The sequence below is a fragment of the Aethalodelphis obliquidens genome, unplaced genomic scaffold, assembly GCF_003676395.1.
Source record: "Aethalodelphis obliquidens isolate GAN/ISIS:26980383/991018 unplaced genomic scaffold, ASM367639v1 scaffold6, whole genome shotgun sequence".
NCBI lineage: Eukaryota > Metazoa > Chordata > Mammalia > Artiodactyla > Delphinidae > Aethalodelphis > Aethalodelphis obliquidens.
Window position 1 is genome coordinate 67,759,373 of NW_020837950.1, and position 22,681 is coordinate 67,782,053.

At 33.0% G+C, this 22,681-nt stretch overlaps 1 long non-coding RNA gene across 1 annotated transcript in view; it reads right to left on the bottom strand.

Moving 5' to 3' along the window:
- The window catches only part of LOC113619110 (uncharacterized), a 53,301-nt gene that overhangs the window by 7,327 nt on the left and 23,293 nt on the right, over nucleotides 1-22,681 (bottom strand). The window contains exon 4 of the long non-coding RNA XR_003432288.1: nucleotides 2,625-2,801. This is a non-coding gene — a long non-coding RNA (uncharacterized LOC113619110). The remainder of the gene's footprint in view (nucleotides 1-2,624; nucleotides 2,802-22,681) is intronic.

The following is a 22,681-nucleotide window of genomic DNA, read 5'->3' on the forward strand; positions in this document are numbered from 1 at the left end:
TGTCAGGGCTACAAATCTGGAATGGTATCTGTAGTTTAACATGTTGGGAAAGGAAGAGCTTGTGTGCTGTGTACCAAGTAGTGCTAGATATTCCGTGTAGGATTTGCGTGATGTTCTGGGTCCCTTCAAGTCCCATCAACTCCAGAACTTGCTTGGTAGAATGTAATATAAATTAAAACTCTTATGTATAGAATGCTTCTGTGGCTTAGTCCCTAATAATAAATGCAATATAGTCCTTTGGATGTTCAAAATATAAGAGTTCATGACTATGAACAACATACCAAAACAAAAACAATAACCCATGTCACGTGATAAGAATCTATACCAACATCAATACTGATTCTTAAACAACATTATCTGGGTAAAATGTTTCAGGAATGCTACCGTCTTTATTTGTTCGCGGACAGAGAAAGGAGTTTTCAGCATAGTTCAGGTGATTGCAAAGGGGATGTGAGAAAAGTGTGATCTTGGAAGTACTGCAGTGGAATAGTGGTGAGGTCAGGCAAGTTTCAAAGTGACCTGAAGATATGACCAATGAAATTTATAAATTGTAGTGATTTTTCCATCTTTTATGAATCCATTTATCCATGTGTACACATTTTCTATTTGTCTTTAAAATTATTTTAAGAATTATTTTACTTCAGAGAATGTTTACACTAACAATACAGAATTATTAAATTACTGACTTAGTGTTATTAAGCTATCCCAATATTAAGAGATTTTAATCAACAAATAATTTGAGAAGAAAACCGTCTTCAAAATTACACGTTCTTTTATTTCCTTTCATTGCATACCATATAGTATGGAAAAAATGTTTTGGAAACGTATTATGAAATACTTGTCCTCATTTCTGTGTATAATCTAGGAATTTAAAATATTAACTGACATGTTAGTAGTATTAAAATATTTCGGTAATTATTCTATTTTACTTTATATAACTTTGTCAAATAGCCTTATTCTGTAACCTATGCTCACTCTCTCCTACTATTTTAAAACAGAGAAAAAGTTGCATTTCTAGTGATGATTGTATAAGGAAGAAATTTCAGTTTATGTCAGTTTTAAAGTATTCTTTTATGTTATTATATATTTTCTAAATAATAACTCAGTATTGGGATCTTAGTAAGTTGACTAGAGGTTCACATTTACTTTTATTTTAAAATATTTGATAATTTAAATTTAATCATGATGCTTTCTTAAACTACTTAAAGTAAGACTAGAACAGTTTGGGTCACTTGTTTGCAATGTAACTGAATACCTGAGGATTTTTACAAGTCATTATAATATATGGCCAGAAAAATGATTGAATATAATGTGTAAATGGTAAGTTAGTAATTGATTTGTTTTGTATGTACTTTTATTTTCTTAATTTCTTGTTCCAATGAATTTTTGAGGTTTATTAAAATAGAGCTGAGCTAAACACAATGGAATACTTTAAATTGAATAAAATCGAACTGTTGAATTTATATGACCAAAATGATAGTTATTTTATAACTCCATGGATTTTTTTCTTTGAAAAACATTGGCAGACCTGAAAGTAAACATTAGCTATGAAAAGAAATGCTGTTGTAAGCAATTCCACAAATGATCATTTTATAATCATCTATAAAATAATCCTAGAACTGATGATTTTATGAGACTATCTCTACATCAAAGATCCGTAATCCTGTATCTAACACACTCCCTCTATTTTCAGTAATTAGATAACCTGAGAGTTTCCCATTCTCTCTGTAAGTTACCAGTAAAGAAATAAGTGTTATTTGATGAGGAAACAAAATAATTGTACCAAGCTGATATCTTATCAGCCTAACATTCTCTCCCTATCTAAAATTTTAATATGACAGAATCAAAATATTATGTTTTAAAGGTAGTAGACCACCTTCTCCTCGGGATAATTTACAATATCTTTTTCTATAAACAAACAAGTTTATTTGGGCGATCTTTCAACATGTGCAAAACCCTAAGAAATCATGTCACTAGTGACACTTTAAAATTGATCTAATTTTTTGAGAAAAACATTTAGATAATTGCAAAACACAATGCAAAGTTGTTTTCAACTCACTATAAAGAGAGACCCTAAGTAAGCCTTCTGTACAGAGGTCTTTATGAAGGTCTGAGTGGAAATTTTTCCTCTTAATACACGTTTGCTCTTTGAAATAGAGACATAAGTATTTGAATCAGTGTTACTTAGTTTCCCAATGTGAACAATCGATATTCAAATATAAATATTAAATGAGTATTATGACTGAGGCCCTTACTTACTTTACAAAGTTGTACAATAAACTAAGAAAGTGCTTTAGAGATTAAAAATATTGTAAAATGTAAATTTTGCTTATTCTTAAAAGTTATATCTATCTGAAGTTGCACATTTCTCTTTTGCCATTTTCCCTTCTTCTCCAGACTCCCTGCAGTGTTTCAGAATGGTTGAATTTTAAATTCTGTGGTCCAAGAGATCTTTAAATTGTCTTATTTTGCACAAGTACTAATGTAAAATTCAGAAGGCTTACAAAACCTCATAGAATTCCAAAATCACTGCACGGATGGTGGAGTGGGTTGTAAAGTACACCAGTTGCCATTAGCCACTAATAAGAAAATCATTTTTACTTGGTTTAAATAGGTGCCCTCACCTGAGGACAATTCATCAGGCATAAAAAGGGTCAGAACAGACAAAGCTGCAATAGCAGCTTGATGACTCAGAGCACTGCTTTCAGGAATGGAGCCTCCCCTTCTTCAGCTCCCCATTCCATCTCTTCACTCTTTCTCCTCCAGAGTTGCTTCTGCGTGTTCGGTTTTAGTCCACTTACCTAACCATTGCAGGAAAAGGAAAGTAAAAGAACAATATAAAGATGGGGAAGAATACGAAAGATCAACTGACAGGTTCCTTTATATCTGACCCGAATTCTAACCTATAACCCAATTTATGACAATTAACAAATAAATATGGAAAGGACTTAAAGGCATGTTTTTATTTATTTATTTATTTATTTATTTATTTATTTATTTATTTATGGCTGCGTTGGGTCTTCGTTGGTGAGCCGGGGCTACTCTTTGTTGCGGTGTGTGGGCTCCTCATTGTGGTGGCTTCTCTTGTTGCGGAACTTGGGCTCTAGGCACGCGGGCTTCAGTAGTTGTGGCACGTGAGCTCAGTAGTTGTGGCTTGCAGGTTCTAGAGCACAGGCTCAGTAGTTGTGGCGCACGGGCTTAGTTGTTCCGCGGCATATGGGATCTTCCCGGACCAGGGCTCAAACCTGTGTCTCCTGCATTGGCAGGCAGATTCTTAACCACTGTGCCACCAGGGAAGTCCCAGGCATGTTTTTCTTTGTACGTAATAATTATTTGACTGACTGATAAGAAAATTAATCAAATTAAGTCTACCTTAGAAGGAGTATTGTGTTGACCAAAAAGTTCATTCAGGTTTTTCCATAAGATGTTACAGAAAAACCTGAATGAACTTTTTGGCCAACCCACAATATATTAGCATGGTTCTGAGAGTTTAATAGAGAAAAAATTAAAATTAAAAAAAATTTTTTTGCAGCAATACTTTAAATATCTCTTAATACAGCAGTTGCATATTTGAATATATGGAGTGTTTTATCACAAAGATCTTCTTTAAAAGGGAGAAATTTAAATAACTATAACTTCAGAAAAAAGAGCTAAAATTAATGTGATTCATTCATTTCTCCTCCTTTCTATACAACTTCGACTTCAGTTTTGTGCTCAATAAATGCTTTTAGGGAATGCCCTGGAGGTCCAGTGGTTAGGACTTCGCACTTTCAATGCCGGGGCATGTTCAGCCTCATGTCACAGCCAATGAATAAATAAAAATTTAAAAAAAATTTTAAATTATAAAAATTAAAAAGTAAATGCTATTAGTGTTGTAATAGTAATCTTTCAGTGACTCATAAGGATATGTAAAATAATATCAAATATTATAATCAAGTATTTATTGTATTTTAAGCAAATTGCAGATAAATATATATGCACCTACTTGTAAGTATATAGCTATACATATGATGATGATTATACTTATAATAAGTTAATTATGCAGATTAATTAATGGTTACCTGATACGTGCCAGGCATTGTTCCACCTGCTGGGAATAAATACAGATGAACTACCTGCCCTCTTGAAGCTTACATTTATATGCTTAAACTATATCAGTAAACACAAACTACTTAGAAGTTGAATTTACTGTTTCCAGTATACAACAAACCTGGCAAAATGTACTACTCATTTTATATGTAAATGAGAACACTGGAGCAGTATGTTAAGTTTTCAGGTTTATTTACCTTGTTATCAAAGAGTCCAAGATACAAAACTCTCCATACAGAAATATATGTTTGCACATATTAAAATATTAGCTTGGCTTGTGAATGTGTTAATCAGTATTGAGAGGTACATTTTGTTTACATTTATATTAGTGGAATTTGATATTGCTAAAGAAAAATCTACTTGTTATATCCCATAACAGTAACTGTAAAGAGAAGTAGAAAGAAGGTGGAAAAGACAATTTTAAGCTAGAAAAGGATATTTTTATTAAAATATATTTGAAAGCAGTCTTAGAATTTCATTAGTTTTCTATAGCTGTCACAACAAATTGTCATAAATTGAGCAGTTTAAAACAGCACAAATGTACTGTTTTGGAGTTTTGTGAGTCAGAAGTCTGGCACAGGTCTCATTAGGCTAAAATCAAGATTTTGGCAGGTCAGGGTTTCTTTGTGGAAGCAGTAGGAGAGAATTCATTTCCCTGCCTTTTCCAGCTTTTATAGGCTGTCTGCATTCCTTGGGCCTTAGCCTCATTCCTCCCATCTTCAAAGCCAGCAACATCTAATCTCTCTTGGGTCTGTCTTGGGTAGTTAAATCTCCCTCTGACCACAGCCGGATAGGTTTTCCAGTTTTAATGACTCGTGATTGTATTGGGCCCATTTTGGTAATCCAGAAAAATCTCCCATCTTGAGATCCTAAGCGTAAGTTTTTAAAGTCCCTTTTGCATTATAAGGGCAACCATGTTCATGGCTCCTGAGGCCTGGCAGTCAGACATCTTTGGAAGGCCATTCTGCCTACCACAGAACTATGTAGCCTCCTCTCTTTACTGACAAACAGGAAAACTGGGTTACCAATTCATAAGATCATTTCCTCCAGATAATTTAATAAATGAATGACAAAGACAGAATCAGGATTTAAGATATTAATTGGATCCATATATTTTTAGTATTCCCAATAAATTTCTAATACAAATCTGGAAGGCGTTCACATGAAACAGATCTACTTCAGATATTTGCCTTTTTTTTAAAGATCTTTTATTATGAAACTGTTTTAATTTTATCAAAATGCATTCTTATTGTAACCAATTAAAAATATACACTAATATCGTTAATGTTTTTTAATTCATTCTCCCAAAGCACATCTCGTCATTTCACTTCAAAGCTAAACACTGTTAACGGCCTTATTACTCCTTTGAACAACCAAACAAAAATCAATAGAGGAAATTTCAGTGCAGAATATTCTCAGGGATCTATCTGTTGGAGCATTGAGGACAGTCTTCTCTCCCTCCCTCATTTTCTTTCTCTTTCTCTCTACATATATACATATTTTTAGAATATGCTAGTGTTTTTTGGTTCCAAGAAGGAAAACAAAATTTTAAAAAAAATTAGAAATATATGAAGTATCTCTAATAATAATAATAAAAAGGGATGAACAGCTAGACATGGGGGAGAAACAAAATGAAGCTTTTCTAGAGATTTTTGTACAGCCTAAGATAATACTTGTGTCTCTAAGTAGCACAGATGCAATTGATAAAAAGCTAAATGGTGACAGTGTAATGCCTAAGTGACATTTGTACATAGATAATTTTTTCTATGCAATGCAATAGGAATGGCTGAAACAAAATTATAATGTTTATCAGGGAAGACTGTATTAGCAGCAGGAATACTTTTTTCTCTATCAAAAATGAGTACCTATACTCTGGGTGTACTAGTTTAAGATCTCAGTTCATTTTCTCACCTCCCATGCACACCTGAAGAATAGAAACCCTGGCACATAACTCCACTCCCTCTACATTGTCAGCACCCACCAGCCTTACTCTGGTGGAAAAAGTGCCATTATTTTCACTCCACTTCATTTATGCATTTGAGATGCTTGCCTGATCAAACTTATCTCACAAGGTGTCGATTATTTGTTTGGTCAGTGCCTGGCTTAGAAAGTTGTGTAGGCTTTGATTTATCTGCTCCAACTCTATCGTTCCATGTAATATGTAACTTTTAGAGCACAGATTTAGTAGAACTTGAATTTTTAAGAGTCTTTGAAGGGAGTGCTGACACCTTGATTTCAGACTGATGACCCCCAGAACTTTGAGAGAATAAGTTGCTGTTGTTTTAAGCCACCAAGTTTGTGGTAATTTGGTAACAAGCCACAGGAAACTAATAGAATTTTGCTTAAACTTACAGGAGAAGACATCTTAACAGCTTAGTTAGCCAGAAGGTGGTAGGATATCCTGACTGAAAGCCTTTGACATACCCTGGAATAGAAGAAGGGCATTTCCCAAAAGGAGTTCAGGGAGAACACACACACACACACACACACACACACACACCCAGATGATAAAGGTATTCTGGGAAAATGAAATAAGCAAATAGACAAAAGAATTCTGAATTCATAAAAATTCATAAAATTACTATTAGTTTTGATTATTAGCATTTGCAGAATTAACATGATTTGAGATGTATCCTTCAGAAATATCTTCTTCAAAGTACATAGCAAAAACTAGTAATATGGCCAAATCCTTAATATCTGAGCCATCTGTTTTTAAAATAACACTTAGATATCACTTTATCCAAGAGTTATTTAAAATGTATTTTATTACTGTTAGCTACATATTTTAATGATATTTCTTGATATCAGCATGATTACTGACCCAAAGGTTTGACATCTCTTCAATAGAGGATTTCATCAAAAGTGTCATGATCTTAGACTCACTATCCAAGGCAGTTATATTATGTTAATCTCCTAGGAAGCTTTAAACAATTTTTTATTGGTTTCGTTGATTTTGATATTCCTGTATTGTTTATAATTCACAATTCTCTCTTCAGCTAAAAGAAAATGCTAATGATCGATGTTAAATATTACTGTAAGAATAATATTTTCATATCTTTCTTTTTCCAAGCCATCTCTCACTCATAACACATACTAAGATTAGAATCATTTGTATCTCCCAATTAAAAAAAAATCATTCTAAAGAATGTAAGTGCCTCCTATACTATTATATGGATTACTACTTACTACTCATTGAATAACTGTAGTTGGGGTTATGAAATAATATTCTTTATTGTCAAGGGTGGTATAGAAAACTTAGAGTATGTATGTATGCCAAACCTCACAAATATTTCAGGATATTTTTAATTTTCCTTATTAAACATTTTTATTTTTGATATACATTGAAGCTTCCTCTTATAAGTATATAACTATTTTATCTTAAAAAACAATTTACATTTAAATATACATCAAAATATAAACAAAAATAATACCAAAGCCAATTTTTCTCCAAAACACATATGTTAACAAAAAACTTTCTGAAGTGGAAAGGCAACAAAGCATAACCACACATATATAAACAAAATACTAAAATAGATATTTATAAGTTATATTGACTGAAGATATTCAATAAAGAGACAGTTAACTATCAAAATAGTACTTGTACAATTTTGGCCAAACCACCAAGATTCACACATCTGAGCCAAAAATAAAATTTTTAAAGTCCACATAAATTCAAAATTATTCCCATCCCTTGAAAAATGTTGATGCTTTCAGGGAAATATTTTGTTTGTAGTGCCATATAACACCAGTTAAGGTTTGTATACCTAAATTCATCATGGAGAATTTTTTGGAAGCCAAGACCTACTCTTCTAGTTAAGTCTGGTACAATTCTGTAATAAATTTCTAAAGATCAAGTGTGATATCTGGTTAACAATATGGTATAGAGTCATTGTTTTCCAAGTCTCACAGATGTCCTGACTTCATTAAGATGACACTGAGGTTACTATCGATACATGTATTTTAGGTGAAACCAGTGGATGGGACTCCAGGTACCCAACCTACTTCAAGCTGAAAACACAACAAAACAAACAAAACAAACCCACTCTTATATTTTTCATATTTTATTGGCATAATGGTCATACTTTAGCGTTTCTAAGATTTTTATTAAAATTTACTTTATTTTGATATAACATGTTTAGGAAAATGTGAATTACTCTAGAATTTTGTTTATGCTAAGAAATAAACTTGAAAATATAACTTCTATATTCTTTCAATAAAAAAGGGGATGACCTGTATTAAAATGTAAAATAGGTGTTACAAACCTAACTCTCTAAAATATATATCATTTCCAAACCTAAAAAATAAGTAGTAATTATTTATATGTTGATTTAAAAAGACCAAAGAAATAAAACTATCTTTAAAGCTAACCAGAATGTAGGAAATCATACTCATTAAAGTAAAGCATATTTTTTAGAATTATTTTAGGTGGAAATGATAGAGATACCAATGCAGTAAGTTAAAAAAAAAACAAAAAACAGGAATATACACTCTTTCATGTCACCAAACTTGAAAGCTCAGGAGACGTTTTTGGCCTTGAAATGACTGCATCCATAACTCAAACCACGTTTCTCTTTCCGTCCCTCTCGCACTTGTTCTTGCTTTCCATCTCTGTATTTCATGTTGGCCTATGTCTAATTCATAGCTTCCATCTGTTCCATTGAAACTGAGATTTCTACATTTTGCAGAAAAATAGGACTACAAACAGTTCTGTGGTTAAATCCTTTCTCTTTCACTCTTTCATTCCTTCTTTCAGAGAGGAATAAGAAGTATTTCTGCTAGCTTTGGTGAATGGATGGAGGAATATGGTGAAGGAGTCTGATTGGACTGGCTTGCTTATCCCTGGTTCATAAATTTTGAAGGGTAGGATACTATGATTGGTTCAGTTTGTATCATTCACCCCTCTTTGGACTGCAGGTGAGAGATGGCATCTGTTCCCCTAAAAAGGGGTGGAGTGGCAGAGACATAAAAATTTAGCAATTGTATCCTGGAGCACTACCAAGTTTCTTATGATAAGCAAATCAAAACTGTATTTTACTGTGCTTTGATGACCAGTTACCTCAGAATTTAATTTACTCAAAGCAGCAGAAAATGCTCTCCATTTCATTTTTCTATATGGATAATAAGACACTGTTGGCAAGAGCCTTAGATATGTTAATTCCTTTTGGCACATCTTTTAGAAATTTATCCTAAGTTGTTAATGTTAGGTAAATATACGCTTACCTCCCACACACCCCCCTTTTTTTTAACACTAAAGAATAACTCTTGTAATGCAGGAGCAGGTAATACATTTGTATAAGGCTATTTTTTACAAGAGAACTTGTCTATAATAGATTGGACCTATTCAAAAAGTGTCGTTACAGGTTTGGGTCAGTTTGAATGGCCAATACAAATTTTCTTCACTGATTAGATATTTTAATGCTAGATAACAAATTTCCTCTAAGGCCCTTATCTCAATCCTTATTATGAATTTATTTCTTCATTCCCTACCTTCTAAGCTCTTCTATATAACAATTAGTTAACATAATTTGCTACTTTTTTTTTCAAATGGTGGGAGAAATCTCCTTTCACAATAAAAACATGACACCTTCTTACAGGTTGACGTCAGCATGAGAATGTTATTCTGATTAGTCTTCTAAAAACGTCACTTTAAAAATCAGGTTTTCAAAAAGAGTTATTTTTCTTTTACAAAATACAAAGTAGGAATAGTACCTTCTTCTGATTGCTAAGTTAACAGTTTTATTCACCTTATCTTCATTAGCCTCTTAAGGATTAATTTTTAAACAACTTTACTAGTATACGTGCTGTGTAAAGCCTTTTTCTTCTTTCGAATTTGATTCTAAAGACATATCTTGAGTTTCAACAATGAACAATGGATACTTGATGGTGGGAGCAGATAATAGTGTCCTGGAAAGATTTTAAGGACTTGACTGTGTCTTTCAGAGTAGCCTTTAACCTAGCACCAGACAAGGTAAGATTCAGAGGCAAAAACAGAGTAAAAAGATAGAAGGGAAGGTGACATAATGAGTCACACATACATACAGAAAATTAGTAAAATAAGAAAGAATAAATCCACCTCTTCCATAGTTTGCCAAATTTTCAATTTGTTAAAGCATTCTTATATGTAGATTTTATTTTTCTTGGTATGTATATATGCTGTTCAGATGAACATGATTGGCAAATACTAGAATTATTGTCAATTTCTTTATAATCATGGTTTGATATAACAGTCTGTTACCTCTGATTATGTTATGTTCAGATTTTACAAATTTGGAATATTATTCTTTTAGCTACATTGAAACTATTAGTGGCATATCCAAAATTTCATTACAAGAGTTTGGGTAATAAGGGGGTTTACTGTAACTGACTTGGATTCTTATTTTTCTAAGCCATACATTTTACTGTCACATTTAATTTTATTATGAGCTTATCCTTGCTAAGCTAAAATGATCCTTGTCTGTTTGCTTGGTTATGGTTTTAAGGCAACTGAGGAAAAACACACACATGGAAAAAAAGCCTATTTTAAAAGAAGTAAAGGTACTAATTGGTTGATAAATTCTGCATAATTCTCTTGAGGAAAACTTGCTGCCTTAAAGGTCAAGTTTACTGTTCCTTGGAATTTTTCACTTCCTTTGACTAGGCCCAGGATACACACCTAGGAATATATCTGATAGTAAGCATTATAATGCTACTGCTTGCAAGCTACTGCAGAAAGATTGTTGATTAATGGCTACTAAAAGGCATATCTTTCTAATCTCATTTATGAATAACTTGGGAGATTGTAGTCCAAAGCATTGGTTCAGGATAGGAAAATGTCCAAAAGACTTCTGATCTGCCACTCTGCTTCCTTGAAGGTGGTAAATCATTCCATAACACCTTACACTGATAAAATAGTTAACTGATGATGATTCAACTAAATTAAGAAAACCCACTGCCCCACCTCTGTAAATATACTGTACCTGCCCCCCCCACTACTACCACCATCCTCTCCATGGTCACATTCAAATTTAGTGAACGTATTTCCCCACTATAGATTCTGAAATCCCTCATTTAATGGAATTGAGGTCTGAGGACTTTGTTAATCCATGAAGGGCAAAACAAAAATGAGGTATTCTAGCACTCAACACAGAATAAATTTTTTTTGAAAACAGAGCTGGCTAGAAATTTAGACTGCATCCTAGAGACTATAGGTCATCATCAAATAAAAACAAAATGAGGTAGACTAGTGGAAAACAAATGTAGGAGTCAAGATTTTAAGTTTGGTGAAGAAAATTCAGGGCCTGAGGATGGTAAATAGATTTTGCTCAGCCTGAAATAATGGGCTGCTCTATGCTTTTTAAAAGCAATTACATTACTTTTATATCACATACATGAGAATCATACAAACTTGGTGTATTTTGGTGTATGAGAGAAGTGACGAAACGTGATACTTTAATTATTGTATCCACAGATTCCTTTACTACCAGAGTCACTCAACCAGGGAAACAGATTGCCTTAATGGTTATAACATTAAAGATACAGCCCTTTGTTTGTACATTCTTTACTTATACCAACTATGGAAACACTCCTTTTGGAGACAGACCGCCCAAAATACACAGGGATTAGTGTAACCTATTATATCATAGTTAACTCAAACTATTATCATCATCAGGCTATGTGTGTAAAACCATATGAAACCACTATAACCCCTGATTATTTTATACAATGCAACATATAATACCTGAAATTAAAAGGCAAGATTAGATTTTTAAGAGGATGGAATTAAAGTGTTCCTGAGTTTTGTGAGAAACTTCCTATTACCTGAACACTGCTTAAAGCCTTGTTTTAAATATTTTCTTAGAAATGCATATTACTTCAACTCCTATAAAATGAGTGTTAAACTGAAACTTTACCCATATTTTGCAAAATAATGCCCCATTATCCCAGCATAAAAATATATGACCATTAGAGAATCTGGATCACTTACATATTTCTAATAATAACGAAAATGGTATAGCTACTCTGGAAAACAATATGGAAGTTTCTCACAAAGCTAAATATATGTTTTCCATCTGACCCAGCAATTGCACTATTGGGTATTTATCCTAGAGGCACAAAAAATTATGCTAACATAAAACCTGTATAATTAATGTTAATAATAGATTTATAATAGCCAAAACCATAGAAATATTGTCCTTTTATAGGTGAATAGTTAAAAAGACTGTGACATCACACCACAGAATACTATTCAGCAATGAAAAGGAACAAATTATTGATCCATGTAACAACTTGGATAGATATCAAGGGAATTATTCTTTTTTTAACTTCTTATTTTATATTGGAGTATAGTTGATTAACAATGTTGTGTTAGTTTCAGGTGTATAACAAAGTGATTGAGTTGTACATATACATGTATCTATTCGTTTTCAAATTTTTTTCCCATTTAGGTTGGTACATAATATCGAGCAGAGTTCTCTGCGCTATACAGTAGGTCCTTGTTGTTTATCCATTTTAAATATAGCACTGTGTACACGTCAATCTCAAACCCCCTAACTATCCCTCACCCCAACCCTTTCCCCCGGCAACCATAAGTTTGTTCCCTAAGTCTGTGAGTCTGTTTCTGTTTTGTAAATAAGTTCATTTGTATCATTTTTTTTTAGATTCCACATATAAGCGATATCAGGAGATATTTTTTTCTCTGTCTTACTTCACTCAGTATGACGATCTCTAGGTTCATCCATGTTGCTGCAAATGGCATTATTTCATTCTTTTTAATGGCTAGGTAATATTCCATTGTATATATGTGCCATATCTTCTTTATCCATTCATATGTCAATGGACATTTAGGTTGCTCCCATGTCTTGGCTATTGTAAACAGTGCTGCAATGAACACTGGGTTGCATATATCCTTTCGGACCATGTTTTTCTCTGAATATATGCCCAGGAGTGGGATTGCAGAATCATATGGTAGCTCTATTTTTAGACTTTTAGGGAACCTCCATACTGTTTTCCATAGTGGCTGTACCAATTTACATTCCCACCAACAGTGTAGGAGGGTTCCCTTCTCTCCACACTCTCTCCAGCATTTACTGTTTGTGGATTTTTTTGATGATAGCCATTCTGCCTGGTGTGAGGTGCTATCTCATTGTAGTTTTGATTTGCATTTCTCTAATAATTAGCGATGTTGAACATCTTTTCATGTGCCTCTTGGCCATATTTATGTCTTCTTTGGAGACATGTCTATTTAGGTCTTTGGCCCGTTTTCTGATTGGGTTGTTTGTTTTAATGATATTAGGCTGCATGGGCTGTTAGTAAACTTTGGAGACTAATCCATTGGTCATTTGAAAAATTATTCTAAGTGAAAAAAAAGCCAACCTCAAAGGCTATATACTATGAGTCCGTTTCTATAGCATTTTTTTTTTTTTTTTTTTTTTTTTTTGCATTACGCGGGCCTCTCAGTGTTGTGGCCTCTCCCATTGTGGAGCACAGGCTCCGGACACGCAGGCTTAGTGGCCATGGCTCACGGGCCCAGCGGCTCAGCAGCATGTGGGATCTTCCCGGACTGGGGCATGAACCCGCGCCCCCTGCATCGGCAGGCGGACTCTCAACCACTGCGCCACCAGGGAAGCCCTCTATAGCATTCTTAAACAGATAAAATCTTAGAAACAGAGAACCAATTAATAGTTGCCAGGAGTTGGTAGGAAGCAAGATGGCTGTGGCTATACAAGGACAGCACAAGGAATCCCTGTAATGAAACTCTTATGCTATATCTTATTGTGGTGTATTCATACGAATCTACACATAAAATTACATATACATACATAGACACACATACACACATGAGTGCATATAAAACTAGTGAAATCTGAATAAGGTTGTTGGATAGTGTCAATGTCATTTGACTGTGATATTATACTGCAGTTTTGCAAGGGGTTATTTACCATTGGGAGAAAATGGGTAAAGGTATATGAATCTTTCTGTATTATTTCTTATAACTGTTTATCTGAACATCTCAAAACAAAATTTTTAAATGATATGTCTTTTAGAAAGCAAAAATGACTTCTCTGAAGGCTTGTTTATGACTCATGAAAAATGTTATATAGTTTAGGCTGCCCAGATACTCGTAAACTTTTTAGCTTATTGCAGTAACAGGAACTACAAGAACAGTACAGTATAGGCTGTAAAATATATGAAATATTTGGAACAGTCCATTAGCCAGGCTATTAGATTCTGTGGTAGATTAGATCATTGTTCCACAAATATTTTTTCCCTTCCTCTTTCCTCTATGGACTTTGGCCATGTGACTTGCTTTGTCAAATGGATTGATAGAAGAAATGTGAGGAGAGGCTTGAAAGGTATTTGTGTGGTTGGGTTTGCCCTGTTCTACTTCTGTCCTTGCCATGAGAAGAGCATGCCCCAGAAAACCCACTGGTCCCAGGAGAATGAAAAAGACAAGGAACAGACCTGAACCAAACCCATGGTCAAGAATTAATCACAGCCTTAGATCAACTGAGCTCCAGCCAAACCACCACAAGAGTTTGTATGCCACTTTTTTAGAGCAGTCTGTTATGTAGCCTTATTGTGGCTATAGTTGACTAATACAGAACAAATAATTAATGAGAATAGATTTCAAGATACTCTTACCGAGATTATGGCTTAGGTAAAATAGAATGTGGTATAGAAGCGTATATCATAACTGACAGTTATCAAATATCTGCTTTTTCAAAGTTGAAACTGACAGTTTAAGTACAGATCTTGGTTATCTTTTTCTCATACTTATTAATGCTTTATTTTCTCTCTGCCCCAAACTTCATAGGGTTAAAAAAAATCTTAATGGAACTATGGCTACACTTTGATTTTTCATTGAAAGTGGTACAGCAAGAAGTACATTAACAACCTCTACCCCTCAACAATTTGATCTCGACTTTTCTGCTGATGTGTCAGGAGAATAACTTTGTCAGCTTTTGTTTACTGCAGTGTCACTAGTACTTAAGCATTTAATAAATATAAATATTTATTAAACAATTATTCAACTTCCTTAATTTCCCATCCCCGTAGAATTGTTTGCTAAGTTGTTTTCAGTCTCTCACTCCTTGCTTTTGTAGTCTGTATTAGTGATATGAAAACTATCTGCTTTTTCTGGAAAACATTGTTGAAATTTTTTATTGTGCTACCACGTGTAATCACCAACATGGCAATTTCTATCAATTTTTACTTGAAAGAAGACAAGTATTTCTTACAAGGAATCGGCATGCTTTTATCCACCGATAAAAGAAACAAAAAACATTTCTCTAGTTTGTTTTGGCTTCCATGAATATGAATCCAATTTAATGATCAATAATAGTAAGTCCATAGTGCCGCTAAATACATAAGAAGCCTCTTTTTAATTACCTTCATTTCTTTTAACTAAATGAAATAAAATATTGTTCTACCAAATAAAAATACTCGTAAATAAATCACAATCTAGAATTATTGAAATTTATGAAATATTATTTCATCAATTTATTTTATCCTTCTAAAATATACTTCTGAAGACCTGTCAGAAGGTCTTCAGAAGTACTTACTGTCTTCAGGGCAGACTGAAAAATAATGTCTTATATGCAAATAAGTGATTATGTGATTCTTATAAAAGAGCAAAATACTCTTAAGATAACCTGCTGGGGAATGTGGGTGTTTGGAATAGATATGGGAGTTATAATAGGGCAGAATGTGGTAGACTTGGATAGGACAAGACAAAGGCAAAGGAAGAACTTGAGGGAATTTATGGCTTCCAAAGCAGAAGTAGCAACAGGAAATCTTTAAGCTAAAAAAGAGCATGGGTTGCTCCAATAACAAGGAGACCTGGACACCTGTGTACTAATCAAGGGACTATTGTTTGATTTGGAAAAATAAACGGGTTGAGACATGTAAGCCCTGCTAAGGATTAGGGTTTAATTCTAAGTACTATATGAATCCACTGAAGAAATTTAAGGAAATTACATGATCTTATTTATGGTTTCTTAATGTGGCTATCTATTGTGGGGAAAAAAGACCGGCTCGAAGTAAACAGGAAACTACTGCAATCATCCAGGTGAGAGATGGTGATGGTCTGAACAGGCTGATGGCAGAAGCACATTTTATTTCATAAAATGTGACCTAGAATAAGTGATAGTATAAATAATAAAACTACTAAGTTGCATATTTATTTTACTCCATGAGGTTAAAGTTTTAAATAGTTAATGGTGATGAATTCTGAATATATATTTTAAAATAAACTCCAGCCAAATTTAAAAATGTGATAATAATGCAAAAACTTACTTCAATGAAGTCTAAAACAATTATCAGAAAATTTTAGTTAATAGACCTCAAGTTAATGAATATGGCATTTAATATACAACTGATGATTAATATTGGAATGTGGTGGCAATCAACTGAATAATGCTGCTATAATGTAAGCACTTGGATTTTATCTGTAAATTTTCAGTTTATGCAAGAGTTGGCAAAATGTGCATGGATAAATATAGTAACACCTATATTTTAAAAGAAAATTTAAATAAAGAGAGTTACTGGTATGTCTTTTAAGCTTTCTTGAACTTATCTGAAGGAAGAAATGAAGAGTAAAATTAACACCATTTAAGGGAACATTTATAATTCAGACCTTCGGGGATATTTTTACCTCTGGGTTTAGATGTAAAAAGATAAAATACTTGTCGAAAGTAAATGTGTTGAACTACAGCTATTTAGTGAACAGAACAATATTTTGGTAAATAGACCTTTTGGTTTAATCAAATAGACTGATTTAATTAGTTCAAAATTATAAAGCAAGTATTGATATCCTCCATTAAGAGGCTCTAAAAGAGGGGACTCTTAAATAGAACTTCTACATGATTTATGTTTAAGATTCAGATTATTTCCTATAGGGGAAAAATGATTTAACTTGTTCTGTAAGCTAAAACTCAGGGCTTTTTTTTACTAGTAAAGGGGAAAAGCTGGAGGATTAAAAATCTATTATATCCTCAAGATTGAAAGAAAGTGCTTAGAAATATATTCCCCATGCCACCACATTTAAGTGCTCCACCAATCACAGTGAACAAATTTATAATGAAGGAAATAAGTGAAGTATCATAAGCATAATTTGCTTAGAACAAATTACTAATTTTGATAATTGGATGAATACAGGATTGCTATCTTCAACACAGTTGTGATTAATTTGAAGTTCAGAGTTATTTCTTCAAAGTATGTGAACTTTTAAATTTTTAAATACATTTGCTATTTGGAAACATATATATTGTGAGACCTTTGAGTATACATAGAAAGACTCAAGATGGCTCTTAATAGCAATGTCTCTATAGAGATTTATCTTCTGTAACTGAACTTAAGACTTTACTTCTAGTCTTAAAATAATAACAATAATATTAAATACTGACTAGAATTCTGTTAGAGGTTTGGCAACATATGTTGCCATATAGAATGAAATACAGAATTAGACAAGGAGGTAAGGAATATCTGGAGTAAACTGTAAAGACCTCCACAGAAGTTTCCATATTACTTAGGTAAAAAGGCAGTAGACTTATGTGGTGGTTAATTTTATGTCTACTTGACTCTCCATACATACATGTATACATATATATGTATATAAAATATATATACAATGTATAGTATATATAATATGTATATATTTTATATGTATATATAATTTTATGCTCTAATAAATATTATTTTTTATTTTTTTGTGGTACACGGGCCTCTCACTGTTGTGGCCTCTCCTGTTGCAGAGCACAGGCTCCGGATGCGCAGGCTCAGCAGCCATGGCTCACGGGCCCAGCCGCTCCACGGCATGTGGGATCTTCCTGGACCAGGGCACGAACCTGTGTCCCCTGCATCAGCAGGCAGACTCTCAACTACTGTGCCACCAGGGAAGCCCTAAACTTTATTTTTTAAAAACCATTTTTCTATTTTTTTCTTGGAAATTAAACCCTTTTAATTTTTATCTACCTTATACATAATGGTTACTGAATACTTCACAATATATTAATCTACATGTTATGATACATGTATACACTTTCAGGCTGTATATACCCACTGTCACAAATATACACAAATGCGGGAAGGGAAAGCTATGAAACTGTATAGGGCTGTATTTATACTTGTCTAAGCTTAATGCAGGAAATTATTCTAATTTCCAACTGTTTGTCTAAACAGTTAAAAAAATAAAACTATGAACAGAGTTCAAATACAGGATTCTTTTGAGGAGAATTTCTAAAGTATACTTTTAAATGTAGTTATTTTTACCTTTCACAAAAGTGGGTTACAAAATATTTTTGTTTTACAGTGCATCCTTTGCTAGGAAGTCTCATTGAAACACATATTCTATATACACACACACACACACAGTATGTGTATATACAGACTCACACACTACTGGTTCTGTTTCTCCAGAGAACTTTGATTAATACTACTTCTCTTATTCTCTTGGTACCAGGAAATTACATATTATGTGAAACAATGTTAAAAATGAATAACTGATAGATTAAAAGTTGTTTAGTTGAAGTGTTGAACCCTACTGTTTTGGCTTTTTATTTTTTGGCTAGTTTATTCAGTCTCTGATGGATCTTTGTTGGTTCCTAGCACTTCCTATAATTTTAAAAGAAAATATTTCAGATGAAATGATTTTTTTTCTGTGAATTTCTTCACATATAATTTTATTGTTGGGATGACACATGTCCACAACATACGTTTTGTGGAATATGAACTCTTCCAGAAATGCTTCCCCCTTACACTCTATACAGACATCTTCTCTTTAAAAATTTTAAAACTATATTGTAATATTTTCTAACATCTTCAGTATCTTATTTTACACTCATACTAAAGTGGAACTAGAAAAAATACTTTAAAATGCTGCATTAAACTGAACCTAAAATGTGTGCAGCTTTAAAAGACACTTCCAAAGTGTTGTGCAGTTATCATAACAAATGTATCAATATACAAATGAGTGGAAACATACTTTTGTACTTTTATGTGCACATTATTCAATATTACCCATTTTATTTTTTTCTTCTTCTTACTACATTTGGGCAAAAATCAGTGCTTTCTAAAAATTTTTATTGTGGTTGGATTACAATGCTGTGTTAGTTTTAGGTGTACAGCAAAGTGACTCAGTTATACATATACATATATCCACTCCTTTTTAGATTCTTTTCCCATATAGGTTATTATAGAATATTGAGCAGAGTTCCCTGTGCTATACAGGAGGTACTTATTAGTTATCTATTTTATATGTAGTAGTGTGTATATGTCAATCCCCAATCTCCCAATTTATCCCTCCCCCCACCCCAGTAACCATAAGTGTGTTTTTTACATCCTTGACTCTATTTCTATTTTGTAAATAAGTTCATTTGTACCATTTTTCTAGATTCCACATATAAGCAATATCATATGATATTTGTCTTTCTCTGTCTGACTTACTTCACTCAGTATGACAATCTCTATGTCCATCCATGTTGCTGTAAATGGCTTTATTTCATTCTTTTTTATGGATGAGTAATATTCCATTGTATATATGTACCACATCTTTATCCACTCCTCTGTCAATGGACACTTAGGTTGCTTCCATGTTTTGGTTATTGTAAATAGTACTGCAATAAACATTGGGGTGCATGGATCTTTTCAAATTATGGTTTTCTCCAGATATATGCCCAGAAGTGTGACTGCTGGATCATATGGTAGCTCTATTTTTAGTTTTTTAAGGAACCTCCATACTATTCTCCATAGTGGCTGTACCAGTTTACATTCCCACTAAAAGTGTAGGAAGGTTCCCTTTTCTCCACACCCTCTCCAGCATTTGTCTGTAGATTTTTATGATGGCCATTCTGACCAGTGTGAGGTGATAACTCATTGTAGTTCTGATTTGCATTTCTCTAATAATTAGTGATGTTGAGCATCTTTTCATGTGTTTTTGGCCATCTGTATGCTTTCTTTGGAGAAATGTCTATTTAGATCTTCACCCATTTTTTGATTCGGTTGTTTGTTTTTTGTTATTGAATTGTATGAGCTGTTTGTATATTTGGAAATTAAGCCCTTGCTGGTCACATCATTTGCAAATATTTTCTCCCATTCTGAGGTTGTCTTTTCATCTTGTTTATGGTTTTCCTTTGCTGTGCACAAGTCTTTAAGTTTCATTAGGTCCCATTTGTTTATTTTTGTTTTTATTTTCATTATTCTAGGAGGTGGATCAAAAAAGATCTTACTGCAGTTTATGTCAGAGTGTGTTCTGCTGATGTTTTCCTCCAAGAGTTTTATGGTATCCAGCCTTATATTTAGGTCTTTACTCCATTTTGAGTTTATTGTTGTGTGTGGTCTAGGAAGTGATCTAATTTCATTCGTTTACACGTATCTGTCCAGTTTTCCCAGTGCCACATATTGAAAAGACTCTTTTCTCCATTGTATATTCTTGCCTCCTTAGTCATAGGTTAGGTGAATATAGGTGCATGGCTTTATCTCTGAACTTTCTATACTGTTCCATTGATCTATATTTCTGTTTTTGTGCTAGTACCATGTTTTGATTACTGTATCTTTGTAGTATAGTCTGAAGTCAGGGAACCTGATTCCTCCAGCTCCGTTTTTCTTTCTCAATATTGCTTTGGCTATTTGGGATCTACTGTGTTTCCATACAAATTGTAAAATTTTTTGTCCTAATTCTGTGAAAAATGCTATTTGTAATTTGATAGGGATTGCATTGAATCTGTAGATTGCTTTGGGTAGTATAGTCATTTTCACAATATTGATTCTTCCAATCCAAGAACATGGTATATCTCTCCATCTGTTTGTGTCATCTTTGATTTCTTTTATCAGTATCCTATAGTTTTGTGAATACAGATCTTTCACCTCCTTAGGTAGGTTTATTCCTAGGTATTTGATCCTTTTTGATGCAATGGTAAAATTAGTGCTTTTTAAAATGTATATTAATGTTCTTGTGAGTTTTTTAAAATTTTTTATAGAAGTATATTTGATATCTTGTGAGTTAAGCATCAACCTTAAAGAGAATAAATTGAATCATAAAGATGTTTATTATCACCTGAGTTTTACATATTTAAAATTCATTCCAAGTAGTTACAAATAAATTTTTTGATATTATTTTATTAATATTTTGTACATTTCTTAGAACCTAATTTTCAACTCTGAATAATCAACAGCCAGATTAGCAGTGATCTATATGGTACTTATTTTGCATCACTGCTGTTGAATCATTATATGTTACCTGGAGATTGATCTCTTTTGTTATTTGTACATTCACAGGTAGTTGAAAGTATAAATTAATAACTGAATGTGTATTCTTGGTTTTCTCAATGACTGATTCATGAAGTGACTGGGAAACCCTTGGGATAGCAAATCGAACTAATGAATTTTTCATTAGAGGTCCTATTATAAACTTTTTTTTATCTCTTGAGTAAATACCTAAGTTAAAATCTAGCATTCACCAAGCAGCCTACTGTTCGTTCTTATGTTAATGAGGCTAATTGCAAATTTCCCTAGGTAATCTCAGTGTCAATTATTCATGAACCACAGACAACAGACATGACATTCCGAGTGACAGCTCTAAATCCTTTTGCTTACAAGTTTTAAAATGTGCAGGCTGATTTAAAAGACTTTAAACATAAAATTTGCCAAAAGGAAGTTGAAAGGGAAAAAAAAAATACAACTCCTGAAGCTTGAATACCTAAGATGTTAGTTTAGAATTTATTTAAGGCTAACATATTTTAGAATTTGAAAAGCTTTAAAGGAAAAAAAATATTTCAAACTTCTCTTTAATTACATTGTTGGATTGATGTTTTTGAATAGAAAATATGCCTTTTCAAAAGGATTTTATCTAATTGATAAAATTAGATAAAATCTAATGTTATATAAAATCTAAAAACATCTTTTTTGGAAAGATGTTTTTCTTTTTATTGTTGTTCTTGTTATTTGTATTATTGTACTAACTTTTTTTCCCCAGGATGAAATGTCTCTAATCTCACCAGAGTTATCAAGTATAATTTTATTTAAATTTAAATTTTCTTTTCCTTAATTAGATCTTTTCCTCATGTTGGTCATTTTCTGAGCTGTTAAATTTCTCCTAAAAGGCTAATGAGTCTTGATTTTTTTATTCAAATTTGTGTACAGTAGGTGGTGTGAGTTTCCTTTTCAGTTGGGCAGGCCTATTTCCCATGGAATAGTCAAAGTAAGTGAGAACTTGTATATTTTTATAGGATTTTCTATGTTATATATGGATTAGCAAGCACCACTTTATAGTGAAAAAGTAGTGGTAAGGCATTCAGATTGCCTCTGCTTGCCATCATGTAAAAAAATAAGAAGGGATTTACTCCAGGAAAACAATATCCATTGTAGAAAGCCTAGTCCTCTGCAGAGATCATTCAGTTCTTCAGTGAGCTGTTCTGCTTACCTTGGGGAAAAGAATAAGCACTGACAAATACTCTTTTTATAGAGAAAAGTGGGAAGACAAGGAGAGACAAAAAGGGAGGATGCAACCAGCCCAGCTGTTTCACTGACATTCGTTCCATTTATTTCCATGATGACAGTCCTTTATGTTCTTACTTTTAGAATTGATGTAGGTATTTCAAATTTGAAGTCTCTACAGGCT